Raw genomic sequence first — 13,387 nt, 5'->3', positions numbered from 1 at the left:
ATATCTGTTTGTTCCTTGTCATATTGTATCAGCTGGATACCTGATATCCCAGTGGACCACTCTCTGCATCATTTCTCTTAGGAGACCCAGGAATCAAACCAGGGCCCTCATATTGCAAGGTGGGAATTCCTCCACTGAGCTAAACTGTCCCCTTAAGTTAATTAGACCTTAGAAATCAGTCTGCCTCCTTTCCCTCAGATGTTTCAGACTTCGACAGTTGTCAGAGTTCCACAGATTAGACACCTGTCCGCACCCCTTCTCTAATCTAGTTCCTCTCTCTCCCCAGGCAGCTACACATGACAGCCTGCCTGAACAGATCCCCCTTTCTCAACCCCTTTGAGTTGGGGTCCCTTTCTAGATTCAAAGGGGGCTCAGCTGGCCAAACTCACCACAAAGAAACCACCCTCTGTCAGATGCCTCTTCCTCCTAGGGAATGTCCCCTCCCACTCCATTGGCAGGAGCAAGCCAGGGGCTCCACCAAGACTACATGCCCTCAAGGTGGGGTATATGTGCTCTTTCCAGACACAGGAGCGAGCAACTCACAGTTTGCTTTTGGCTTCTTTATCTTTCCAGTACCCTCCTAGATGACTCAGAGCACCTTCCCTTTTTATATATATCCAAAGCAGCTGCTCTCGATAGGTCCCTGCCTTCTTTCCACTTTTTTTGTGAGAGGGTCAGACTCTGCCTACCTACCCTGGTGCCATTTTGCCCTCTCCCTTCGAGAGATTTTTGATGACTATTTCAATCCCTTTAAATGTGATTGGTTTATTGCGTTCTTGTATTTCTTATAGAGTCAGTGTAGGTTGTTTGTGCATTTCTAGGAATTTGTTTCATTTATGTTACTTTGTTGGCATGCAAGTTTCTCATAATATCCTCTTATGATACTTTTTATTTCTGTGGGGTCAGCTGTAACTTCCCCCTTTCATTTCTGATTGGTTTTGTTCTCAATTTCATTTATTTCTGCTCAAATCTCTCTTGTTTCCTACTGCTTGCTTTGGGATTGGTTTGCTGTTCTTTTTCTAGTTTCTGCAGTTGTTTAGTTAAATCACTAATTTTAGCTCTTCTTTTTTAATATAGGCATTTAGGTTATAATTTTCCCTCTCACCACTGCTCTTGCTGTATCCCATAAGTTTTGATAAGTTGTGTTTTTGCTTTCATTCACCTCACTATATTTTCTAATTTCTCTTAAAATTTCTCCTTTGGCCCACTGTTTGTTTAGAAGTATGTTGTTTAGTCTCCACACATTTGCAAATTTTCCCCTTTCTCATGTAATACTGATTTCCAGTTTCATTACATTATGATCTGAGAAGGTGCTTTGTATAATTTCAATCTTTTTATATTTATTGAGACCTGCTTTGTGACCCAACATGTGGGATATCTTGGAGAAAGATTCATGAGATCTTGAAGAATGTATAATCTACCGATTTGGGTTGCAGTGTTCTGTATATGTCTGTTAGATCTAACTTGTTTATCATATTGTTCAAGTTTTCTGTTTCCTTGTTGATCTTCTGTCTAGTTGTTCTATCTAATTATGTGAGTGGTGTGTTGAAGTCTCTGACTATTGTAGAGACATTTATTTCTCCCATCAGTTTTGACAGAGTTTGCTTCATATATTTTGGAGCAGCCTGGTTAGGTGTATAGATATTTATGACTGTTATTCTTCCTGATGAATTTCTTTTTATTAATATATAATGGCCTTGTTTCTTATACCTTTTTTACATTTAAAGTCTGTTTTGTCCCATATTAGTATATGCTACCCCTGCTCTTTTTTGGTTACTATTTATTTGCATGGAGTATCTTTTTCCAACCTTTCACTTTCAGCTGATTTGTATCCCTGGGGCTAAGGTAAATCTCTAGTAGGCAGCATATTGATGGGTCATGTTTTTTTGTTTGTTTGTTTGTTTGTTTTTGTTTTGTTTTGTTTTGTTTATTCTTCAGCCTATATCTTTTGATTGGGGAGTTTAATCCATTCACATTCAGTGATATTATTGTAAATGCATTATTTGCTTCCACCATTTTATTCTTTGGCTTTCATACATTCTATTTTATTTTTGTCTGCTTTTCATTCTTTTGGTTATCCTTTCTGCTAGTCTTGCCCTCGACACTCTCCTCCAAGCCTCTCCTGTCTTTTTCTTTCAGGCTGAAAGACTCCCTTTAATACTTCCTGCAAAGGCAGATCCTTTTTTACAAATTCTTAATTTCTGTTTATTTGTGAATATTTTAAATTCACCTTCATATCTGAAGGGCAATTTTGCTGGATAAAGAATTCTTAACGGCAATTTATCTCTTTCAGCATCCTCATGATATCATACCACTGTCTTCTTGCCTCCATGGTTTCTGATGAGAAATCCACAGTGAGTCTTACTGGGCATCCCTTGTATGTAATAGTTTGCTTCTCCATTTCTCTCAGAAATTTTTCTTTATCTTTGGTGTTTGACATTCTGAATAGTACATGTTTTGGAGTATGTCTATTTGGATTTATTCTGATTGGGATATGCTAACTTCTTGGACCATGTTAATTAATTTCTTTCATGGGAAATTTTCCTTAAATACTCTTTCTGCCCCTTTATCCTTCTCTTTCTAGAACTCCCATAACACGTTTATTGTTGCATTTCGTGTTATCATTCAACTCCCCGAGATCCTGTTCAATTTTTTCCATTCTTTTCTCTCTCAAATTTTAGCTGTTCTGCCTTTTGCATCACTTTTTCTTTCTTCTGTCATTTTGCATCTGCTGTTGTATACCTCCAATATGTTTTTATCTCACCTATCATGTCTTTCATTCCCATAAGCTATTATTTTTCTATTCAGGTTTTCAAATTCTTCTTTGTGTTCACTCATTGTCTTCCTGATGTCCTTTATCTCTTTAGTCATGTTGCCTTTCAGTACATTAATTTGATTTTGGAGATTTGTATGGACCTCGTTAATTAGTTGTTTTAAATCCTGAGTCTCATCTGGGGCTTTGCTATAGTCCTTTGCTTGGACCATTTCTTCCATTTTCTTAACATGACATTATTTTTTGCTGATGTTTAGGCATCTGATTATGATGGTAAGTTTACTCTGATGCTCAATTTCTTCCTCTTTCATAGGGATTTAGTGGTGGGAGGCTGTGTGTTACTGTCATTCTTTGATTCTTAGTTCCACCTGTTCTAGGTCTTTAGTATTGTCCATGTTAGTTGTTCAAATCTGGGCCTTGGATCCCTTCCAAGAGCCATGGGGAGGTAGGCTGTAAAGGAAGGAAAAAGCCTCTTTTACTTATTTACTTTAAATTTCCTCACATGCACTTCCTTGGTCTGTCAGCAGCCCTCTTAGTTCAAACTCTGGTAGGAGTGGGTTAGCTGGGACATTGACTGCAACAATGTGACAGAGGCTCTTGCCTGGAGGCTATTGAGAGTCTTGCAATTCAAAGTTTCTCAGAGGCCATTTTCCAACCTTTGCTGGCAGGCCCCTCCCTTTTCCCTGGGGAGGAAATAATGCCATTCCCCCTTCATCCTCAACAACCAGTTCCTGTCAGTAGGGAGGGTGATTAAGAGGGTCTGATCTCTTTCATCCAGTGCCAGCTCCCAAGGCAAACAATGGTGTGGCTTTGAAGTGTTTGTGAGACACAGCAGACCAAATTTGTTGGCCAAAGCTGAATTAGCCTTAGACTGTGTCCCCTCTCCTGTGTTTTCTGGGGAGGTAGATCCCTGCAGCCCCTGTCCATAGACTCCAGCCAGAGGCTGGAGAAGTCAAAGCTGTTGTTCAGAGGGGGAAGGGTGCCAGCAGCTGCAGCCTCTTCTCACAGTCTTTCCCTCAAGATTCTTTTCCTGTGCCCCTCTCTCTTCTGTGTTGTGTCCAGCCTTCTCCTGGTGTCCTAAATCCTAGAAGATTTTTTCCAGGCCATTTCTGCCTTTCCTCTAGCTATTTTTCTGGAAGAAAAATGAGTCCTATGTCTCTCTAATAGGCCATCTTCCCAAAAGTCTCGTTTTTACTTGGAATAATATTCTATAGTATGGATGTACCACAGACCATCTATCAATTCACCATTTGAAGGGCATCTTGGTTGTTTCCAATATTTGTCAATTAGGAATAAAATTTTATGTGCAGGTTTTTGTGTAGACATAAGTTTTTTTGTTGTTTTTTTCTCTCTCCCCCTGCCCTTCCCCATCCCCCTCCCTCACCCTGCTGTTTTGCTATCTCTGTCCATTTGCTTTATGATATTCTATATCTGTTTCTCTTTTTGTCTTCTCTTCTTGTCTTTCTCCTGTAGGATTCACTGGGATTCCATCCTGGGGACCTCTGATGTGGAGGGAGGTTCCCTTTCAATTGCGCCACCTCAGTTCCTGGTCTCTACTGTGCTTCACCTTTATTCTCCCCTTCATCTATCTTCTGTTGCATCATCATCTTGCTGCATGACTCACTTATGAGGGCACTGGCTCACTGTGTGGGTACTTGGATTGCTGCGTGGGCACTTAGCTCGCCACATGGGCATTCATGAGGGCACTCGTGTGGGCACTTGGCTCACTGCACAGGCACTGGCTCGCCACATGGGCATTGGCTCACCACGCAGGCACTCAGCTCACCATGCAGGCACTCATGTGGGCACTTGGCTCACCATGTGAGCACTCAGCTTGCCACACGGGCACCCATATGGGCACTCAGCTTACCAAGCAGACACTTGGCTCATGGCATGGGCAGATGGGTCACCATGTGGACACTCAGCTCATCACACAGGCACTGGCTTGCCATGTGGGGACACTTTCTCTTCTTTTTCACCAGGAGGCCCCAGGGATCAAAGCCAGGTTCTTCCATATGGTAGGTGGAGGCCTTATCACTTGAGTCACATCCATTTCCCTAGACATAAGTTTTTAACACACTTAGTTAAATACCTAGTATTATGATTGCTGGGTCATATGGTAAGCCTATGGTTAGCTTTGTAAGAAACTGCCAAACTGTCTTCTACAGTGGCTATACTATTTGGCACTTTCAGCGAATGAGAATGAGAGTTCCTGTTCCTCTATATCCTCACTAGCATTTGTTTTTGTCGGTGTTTTGGATTTTAATCATTCTAATAGGTATGTAGTATTATCTTGTGTTTATTTTCACTTCCCTAATGACATATGTTGAACATCTTTTCATATGCTTATTTACCATCTATATATCTTCTTTCGTGAGGTATCCTTTCAAATCTTCTGTGAACTTTTTGTGATCAAAATATATATACATTAAAATTGCCACTTTTGCCATTTTTAAATGTAAAATTCAATGGCATTAATAACATTTCCTAGGTTGTGTAGCTGTAACCACTGTTTATTTCCAAAATTTATCAATCCAAACAGAAACTCAGTACCCATTAAGCAATACTTCCCTAGGCCCTAGAAACCTCAAATCAACTATCTTTATTAATTTTCCTGTTCTAGATATTCCACAAAAGTAGAGTCATAGAATATTTGTGCTTTTGAGCTGGCTTATTTAACTTAGCATGTTTTCAAGGTTCATTGATGTTGTAGCATGTATCAGAACTTCATTCTTCTTTATGTCCGAATAATATTTCCTTGTATGTGTATACCATGTATTTTTTTATCCATTCATTCATTGATGGACATGGGTTGCCTCTACCCTTTGGCTATTGCAGATAACGTTGCTATGAACATTCATATACAAGTTTCTGTTTCTGTTTTTAGTTATTTTGGGTATATACCCAGGAGTAGAATTGTTGGGTCATATGGGCATTATGTTGAACTTACTGAGGAACAGCCAAACTGTTTCCCATAGCAACTGTACCATTTTATATTCCTATCAGCAATGCATAAGTGTTCCTATTTCTCCTTGCCAAAATTCATTTTCCTTTTTTTTTTATCTTTGTAACCATCCTAGTAGGTGTGAAGTGATATCTTGCAGTTTTGATTCGCATTTCCCTAATGACTGATGATGAGCATCTTTTTCTTGGCTTATTGGCCCTTTGTATGTCTTCTTTTTGAGAAATGTATATCCAAGTCTTTTGCCTGTTTATATATTCTGGATGTTATACCCTTATTGGATGTGTGGTTTCCCATTCTGTAGGCTGTCTTTTTACTTTCATGGTGAAGTCCTTCCATGCACAAAAGTTAATTTTGATGAAGATCCATTCAATTGTTTTTTTCTTTTGTTGCTCATGCTTTTGGTATTTAAGAAATGATTGCCAAATCCAACGTCATACAGATTTGCCCGTTTTCTTCTAAGAGTTTTATGGTTTTAGCTCTTACATCTTTGATCCATTTCAAGTTAATTTCCTACCCCTAAGATGGCTCCCTTGTCTGCTTGCTCATCATCATTGTCATTGGTCATCTGTTTGTTTCTTTAGGAGGCACCAGTGTCTGAACCAGGACCTCCCATGTGGGAGGTGGGCACTCAACTGCTTGAGAGACATCCGTTTCCCTCAAGTTAATTTTTGTATATGGTATAAGGGTCCCCTTTCATTCTTTTGCACGTGGATATCAGTTTTTCTAGCACATTTGTTGAAGAGAATGTTCTTTCCCATTGAAAGATCTTGGCACCCTTGTCAAAAATCGGTTGGCTATGCATGTGAGGGATTTTTTTGTTTTGTTTTGTTTTTGGCATGGGGGGGGTCCTCATTCTATTCCATTGGACTGTGTGTCTATCCTTACACCAGTACCATGCTGTTTTGGTTTCTGTAGTTTTGTATTAAGTTTTGAAATCAGGAAGTGTGAGTCCTGCAAGCTTATCCTTCTTTTACAATATTGTTTTGACTGTTCTGGGTCCCTTGAAATTCCATATGAATTTTAGGACGGATTTTTTCCATTTCTGTAAAAAAAAATGCCATTGGGATTGCAACCAATATTGCATTGAATCTGTATATTGTTTTGGTTAGTATTGGTTATCTTAACAATCCAGGGACATGGGATATCTTCCCATTCCCTTTTTGGATTGTTCATTGATAGTTTATAGAAATACTACTGGGTTTTGTGTATTGATTTTGTATTCTACAGCTTTGCTGAGTTTGTTTATCTCCAACAGGGTGTTATTGGTATTGTGAACTCTTTAGGTTTTCTAGATATAAGATCATACCATATGTGAAGATAATTTTACTTATTCCTTTTCAATTTAGATACCTTTTACCTGTTTTTCTTGCCTAATTGCTCTGGCTAGAATTTGCAGTACTATGTTGTTTTGCCTACTTTTTAACTGGGTCGTTTTCTTCAGTTTTAAGTTCTTATATATTTTGGATATAATTCCTTTACCAGATATTCACTTCTCTCAGTTGGAGGTTTTCATTCTCTTAAAATTGACTTTCGCAGAGCAAAAGTTTAATTTCAGTAAAAGATAACATCAATTTTTTCTTTCATGGATTATGCATTTGGTGTTTTATTTTAGAAGTCAGAAGTTCTTTTTAAGGAATAAATGTGTGCAAGGAAAGATTTACATCTTGCTTAAATTCTAGGTGTAACAAGATGCTGGAAGTGTGTCAGCTTCCCAAGACTATTTTTTTACTACTAATTTTGTCAATATAGTCCAAATATATAAATGTTTAGAAAACTGGTTTCCTTATATTCAGGATCATATTCTATGGAAGATTTTTTAAAATTTCACTACATTCATTACAGACACATTAAATATGTGATATGAGATTGCTTTTTAAAAGGAGTTTCTACTTTTAAGAGTGTACCTAGGGAAACAGACTTGGCCCAGTGGATAGGGTGTCCGTCTACCACATGGGAGGTCTGCGGTTCAAACCCTGGGACCTCCTTGACCGGTGTGGAGCTGGCCCATGCGCAGTGCTGATGTGTGCAGAGAGTGCCCTGCCATGCAGGGGTGTCCCCGCATAGGGGAGCCCCACGCGCAAGGAGTGTGCCCCGTAAGGAGAGCCGCCCAGCACGAAAGAAAGTGCAGCCTGCCCAAGAATGGCGCCGCACACACGGAGAGCTGACACAACAAGATGACACAGCAAAAAAAGACACAGATTCCCATGCCACTGACAACAGAAGTGGACAAAGAAACAAGACGCAGCAAATAGACACAGAGAACAGACAACTGGGGTGGGGGGAAGGGGAGAGAAATAAATAAATATTATCTTTAAAAAAAAAAAGAGTGTACCTATTTTTTGTAGTAACTGACAGGTAGATCCTAAAATTTATATGGAAATGCATTATGCCTAAAATAGCCAAAACAATTTTGAAAAAAAAAAGTTGGAAGACTTTTACTTCTGGATTTCAAAATGTACAAGGTTATAGTTATCAAGACATGTACTACTGACATAAGGATAAACATATAGGTCAATGGAAAAGAATTGGGAGTCCTGAAATAAATCCTTATAATTATGGTCACCTCATTTTCTACAAAGATGCCAAGTGAATGCTTTGGGGAAAGGATTTTTAACAAATGCTACTTGGACAACTGGATACTCACATGCAAACAGAAAAACTTACTCTTAAGTCACACCATACACAAGACTTAATCCAAACAGAACATAAACTTAAATGTAAGAGCAAAAACAATAAACTTTCAGGAAAAAATACTTCAAAACCTTGGGTTAGACAAAGATTTCTTGTATATGACATAAAAGCAATTGATCAATTGGACCTCATCAAAATTCAAAACTTTGGCACTTCAAGGCACCACTGATTAATTGAAATAATGTGCTAAAATAATTTTAACTTATAAAATATGATATACATCAACAGTTCTCTAAGTGTCGGTCCATGAATTCTGTGGTAGGCAATCTCTGAAAGACTTCAGGGGGTTGTAAAGTTAAAAATATTTTTAAAGTTATACTGACATTTCCCTTTCTCACTTTGACATTGGCACTGTCAATGCTTTAGCATGAATCAAGGCAAGCGCACACAATGTACTATATTCTTCAGTGCCATGTACTCACTATAGAAAAAACCCCACCAGCTTTACTTACAAGTGTCCTTTTTATGAAGCAGAGAAAATATTAATTCTACTAATATTTGACCATTCTGTATGAATCTTTTAAATATTCTGTGATGAAACAGAATTAGGCACAAAGCATTTCAACTGCATAATGTATCATGGTTGCCCTAAGGAAAAGTTCTTGTGCAACTGCAAGTTGTGAGCTCAACTTTTTTTCATGTCACAGCCATTTTTCCTTGAAAGAACAACTGATTGACAGGTCACATTTATTTGGTCTTTGATATTTGGCAGTCATTTTTTAAAAAAAAAATGAACAAAATGAGCCCATCATTTAAAAACCAACAATTTGTCACAACTGTTAAAACTTGAGATTTTAGGTGAAAAATTATAATCTTTGAAAAGTCAGTGAGCTTCTCAGCTTCCAGATTTTTAAAGACTGATGAGGTCAATGCTGACATTATATTAACAAGTATGATTTTATGATATAAAAGTGTTAACACTTAGATGAGCTACATAACTCAGGGCATCAGTATCTTCCAATTGACCAAAGCACACTGCCTAGAAAATCATGCATAAAAGATCCACAGTGCAAGGTAGGCCAATAGATTTTACTGTAAAAATATATAAAAAGTCTATTGATATGGTTTCAGATTGCAACTTTTAAGAAGCTACCATTTATTGTTTTGATATAGTATCAAATATCCAGTTGTCTAAAGGCTATTAAAATACTCCTCCCTTCCCCCCCCCATCATCTGTGTGAGACTAGATGTTTTCATACCCTTCAACCAGAACATATGGAAGATGAAAGCAGAAGCAGAGATAAGAATCCAATTGTCTTCCATTAAGCTTGCTATTATAGATTTGCAAAACTGCCAAATGCTAATACTGCAAAATAAGTTTTCTTCCTAGAGAGAGTGGTTTCTTCATGTAACTTGTTGGCTAAAAACCAGACATGTTAAAAATAAAATTAGGGTGGGCCAACTAAATTTCTCATTATAAATCCTGGGCATACAGTTAATTAGGAAGTGATCATCAGCTGATAGTTTATTATGAAGATTATTCTGAAAAGTATACTTTATTTAGAATTTCTCATTTTCTGGAGGTACTTCTTGGAGACAAAGGCAATGTCTTAGATCTTCCTACAAATGTAGTTGAAGCTAGCAAATAAAGACTAATAACCCTTTAAGTTAGATATTCTAGAAAGATGGGGGAAAAAAAGAAAGAAAAAACATTATTCCAGACTTTCTGGTAGAATTTTACAGATTGAAGTAGGACATGCCAGATATAAATAAATACATTGGTAGATTTGCACTGAATACAGTTAATAGTAAAGACAGTAGGCTCCATTCCAAGCACTGTATTAACTCATTCAGTCCTCACAACAATCCACTGAAGAGAAAAGCTAATTTGTCCACAAAAGCACACAAGTATTAAACTGCAGAATCATCAAAACAAGGCTGCCTGGCCCAAGAAATTATGCTGTTTTAAATGTTGCTTGTGATATCCCAGCAGAGATGAATTTACTCCCTCTTTTGCAGCCCCTTTAGTTCCAACTGGCAGCTATTGACTCTATTTCCCAGAAATAAACTCCTTACATACTTATTAAAATCCCATGCCTACGCCCTGAAAAGAACATTCTATACAGAGCTTATGGGAAATGTCAGGTAAGACCGGTGGAAGGCTATTTGGCATTTGGTTATGCTTCACTCAGCTTTCCTTGTTTATTATGAGAGGGAGACCAGTGAGTTTTACCTAGATTTGGTGTAGATGTCAACATAATGCCAAAGAACCACTGGTGATATATTTAATACAAATTTCAAAAACAAAGATTAAATAGCAACTTTAGAATACTAAGTTTTTCCGTTCTGGACAAAACAAAATATCACAGAAAGCTGCTGACTTTTTTTAAAAAAGACAAATTTCAAAATAATATTGAGGGAAGCGGATGTGGCTCAAGTTACAGAGCCTCTGCTTACCATATGGGAGGACCTGGTTTTGATTCCTGGGGCCTCCTGGTGTAAAAGAAGAGAAAGTGCACCCAGATCGCAAGCCAGTGTCCGTGCAAGTGCCCATGTAGTGAGCCAATGACTGCACAAGTGCCCACGACTGCCTGCGTGATGAGCCAGTGCCCCGTACAAGTTAGTCATGCAGCAAGATAATGACGCATGAAAAAAGAGACAAGGGGAGAGTCAAGGTGAAGCACAGCAGAAACCAGTAACTGAGGTGGTGCAATTGAAGGGAACCTCTGTCCCCATCAGAGGTCTCCAGGATTGAATCCTGATGAATCAGAAAATGAGAAGACAACATAAAACAGCAAAAACCAGCAGGGTGGGAGAAGGGGAAGGGGGGAAAATGTATTTATATTATATAAATAAATATTATTATTTTGCTCAATAATATTGAGCAAAAGAAGCCAGACATAAAAATATACCGTGGTTACCTTTATATAAATCTAAATGCAGGCAAACAATTTCTGGTCTGGAGAGGAGTGATGAGTTGTGATCAGAAGTATGATTCTAGTTTTCTCTTGATCTGAGAGCTGATTACTCAGGTACTATTTAGTTTGTACTTTCAGTATTACTTAACCATTATTGCCCATTTAATGGAAATAAGGAAATTTCCTCCCCTTTGTGTCTCATGTAAATCATTTATCAGTCTACATATTTTCTCCCTTGTCCTGCTCATCTTAAATTCTGCAACATGCTTTTTACTACTATATTAAGAATTCCTATCACATAGGAAATTGTATGGTACAGAGTAATACAAAGCTTGTCAATCAAGCATGCAATGGAATATATATAATGGGAAATGTAACATCTACTCTCTTCATCTAGGATTGGACAGTCACTGTTGAGGGTAGGGGTTGGGAAATAATCCCACCTTCCTTTTGATCTCTCATTTCTACTCTCCATTTTTAATCAATTGTACTGCATAATTAGAAAATTGTATTGCACATTAAATGGTATAGTGGAATGAACATTTTATTCATATTTCTGTAATTTTTATACCACACATATTTGCATGTCTTCTGGGTGACTCCTTTTTTACACTTACTAAAATGTCACCCACTTCAGGTTTATTCTTTATTTGAAGAACAACCCTAATGAGTTTCTATAAAAGTTAAGTCACTTAAGATCATAATACTTACTAAGCAGCCAAATAAGTCTGACATTGTATTAGGCAGTATGTTCTCTATGCTCCCGATATCTTGCTAATTTCTCCATATAAAAGTGATTTATTAACCAACCCAGTTAATTAGCCTTCTGCCCAGTAACAGGGCTTAAAAATTTTGCTGCATGGACACTTCATAAAATAAACTTTATAAGTTGACTAACATTTGAAATAGATAAAATACGTTTTAATAAAGTTAAATCCAACATATAGCATCAGCATGTGGTAGAGTCTTCCTATTCACTTTTTAAGTGGAAAAAAAAGGAGGGGTGGTTATTTCTGACATGTCTTTCAGGAGTGAGCTAAGAGAATTAAATGTTGTCATGTTTGCCCTGGGACAAAATTTTAATTAGACATGCAAGTAAAAGAAAATCGCTTCTAATTGAAAAATAAAGCAATACATCTGAAATAAGACTGTTTAACAGCATGAACTATAATTTGAGAAATAGGTTTTTTAAGGGGTATAGTGAATTTAGGTGTTTCAGTATTAATATAGTTTCCCTTCATTATGCCTCAGCTATAAACAATATTAAAAATAGGACTTAAGCTGTAAATCTTTAAAACCTATCTCTAGTCTCAATCCACTGACAAGAGGGGGAGATTCTTTCCCGTTACCCTCTCCCCGCCGTTTTTGCCATTTCCATTCACTGTGTGATCTTCTATATCTATTTCTGTCTTCTCTTCTTTTTTGTTGTTGTTGCTGTTTTTCTCTCCTCTAGGATTTACCGGGATTTGATCCTGAGGACCTCTGATGTGGAGAGAGGTTCTGGCACCTGCTCCACCTAAGTTCCTGGTTACTGCTGCACTTCATCTAGACTCTCCCCTTTGTCTTTTTGTTGTGTCATCATCTTGCTGTGTCCTTATTTGTGCAGGCACTCGGCTCACTTTTTTTTTTTTTTTTTTTACCAAGAGGCCCCAGGGATTGAAACCAGGTCCTCCTCTATGGCAGGCAGAAATGCTATTACGTGAGCTACATCCGCTTCCCAAGAGGGGGAGATTTTAAGCATTCATTTCTATACTCAGTTCTCAGGTAATAGCAAATAAGTCAGTATCTTCCTTATGAAAAAGCTTATAAGCTCTTTCCCTGCTGTCGTGGATATACACGGAGGCAGAGACTACTGTGATTTCAAGATTCAGGCACCCCTGTACCCACCACCATGGAGGAGAAGGCATTGTTGCTGGAGGTTTAATGGACATTAACACTGCATTGTAAGAGGTGCTAAAAACTGCCCTAATCCATAACGGCCTAGCACATGGGAAGCTGCCAAGCACCAAGCCCATGTTTGTGCGCTTACATCCAACTGTGATGAACCAACGAATGTGAAGCTGGTGAAGGCCCTTTGTGCTCAGCACCAAATCAACCTAA

Source organism: Dasypus novemcinctus, chromosome 16 (genome assembly GCF_030445035.2).
Source record: "Dasypus novemcinctus isolate mDasNov1 chromosome 16, mDasNov1.1.hap2, whole genome shotgun sequence".
Taxonomy (NCBI): domain Eukaryota; kingdom Metazoa; phylum Chordata; class Mammalia; order Cingulata; family Dasypodidae; genus Dasypus; species Dasypus novemcinctus.
This window is presented reverse-complemented; position numbering follows the sequence as displayed.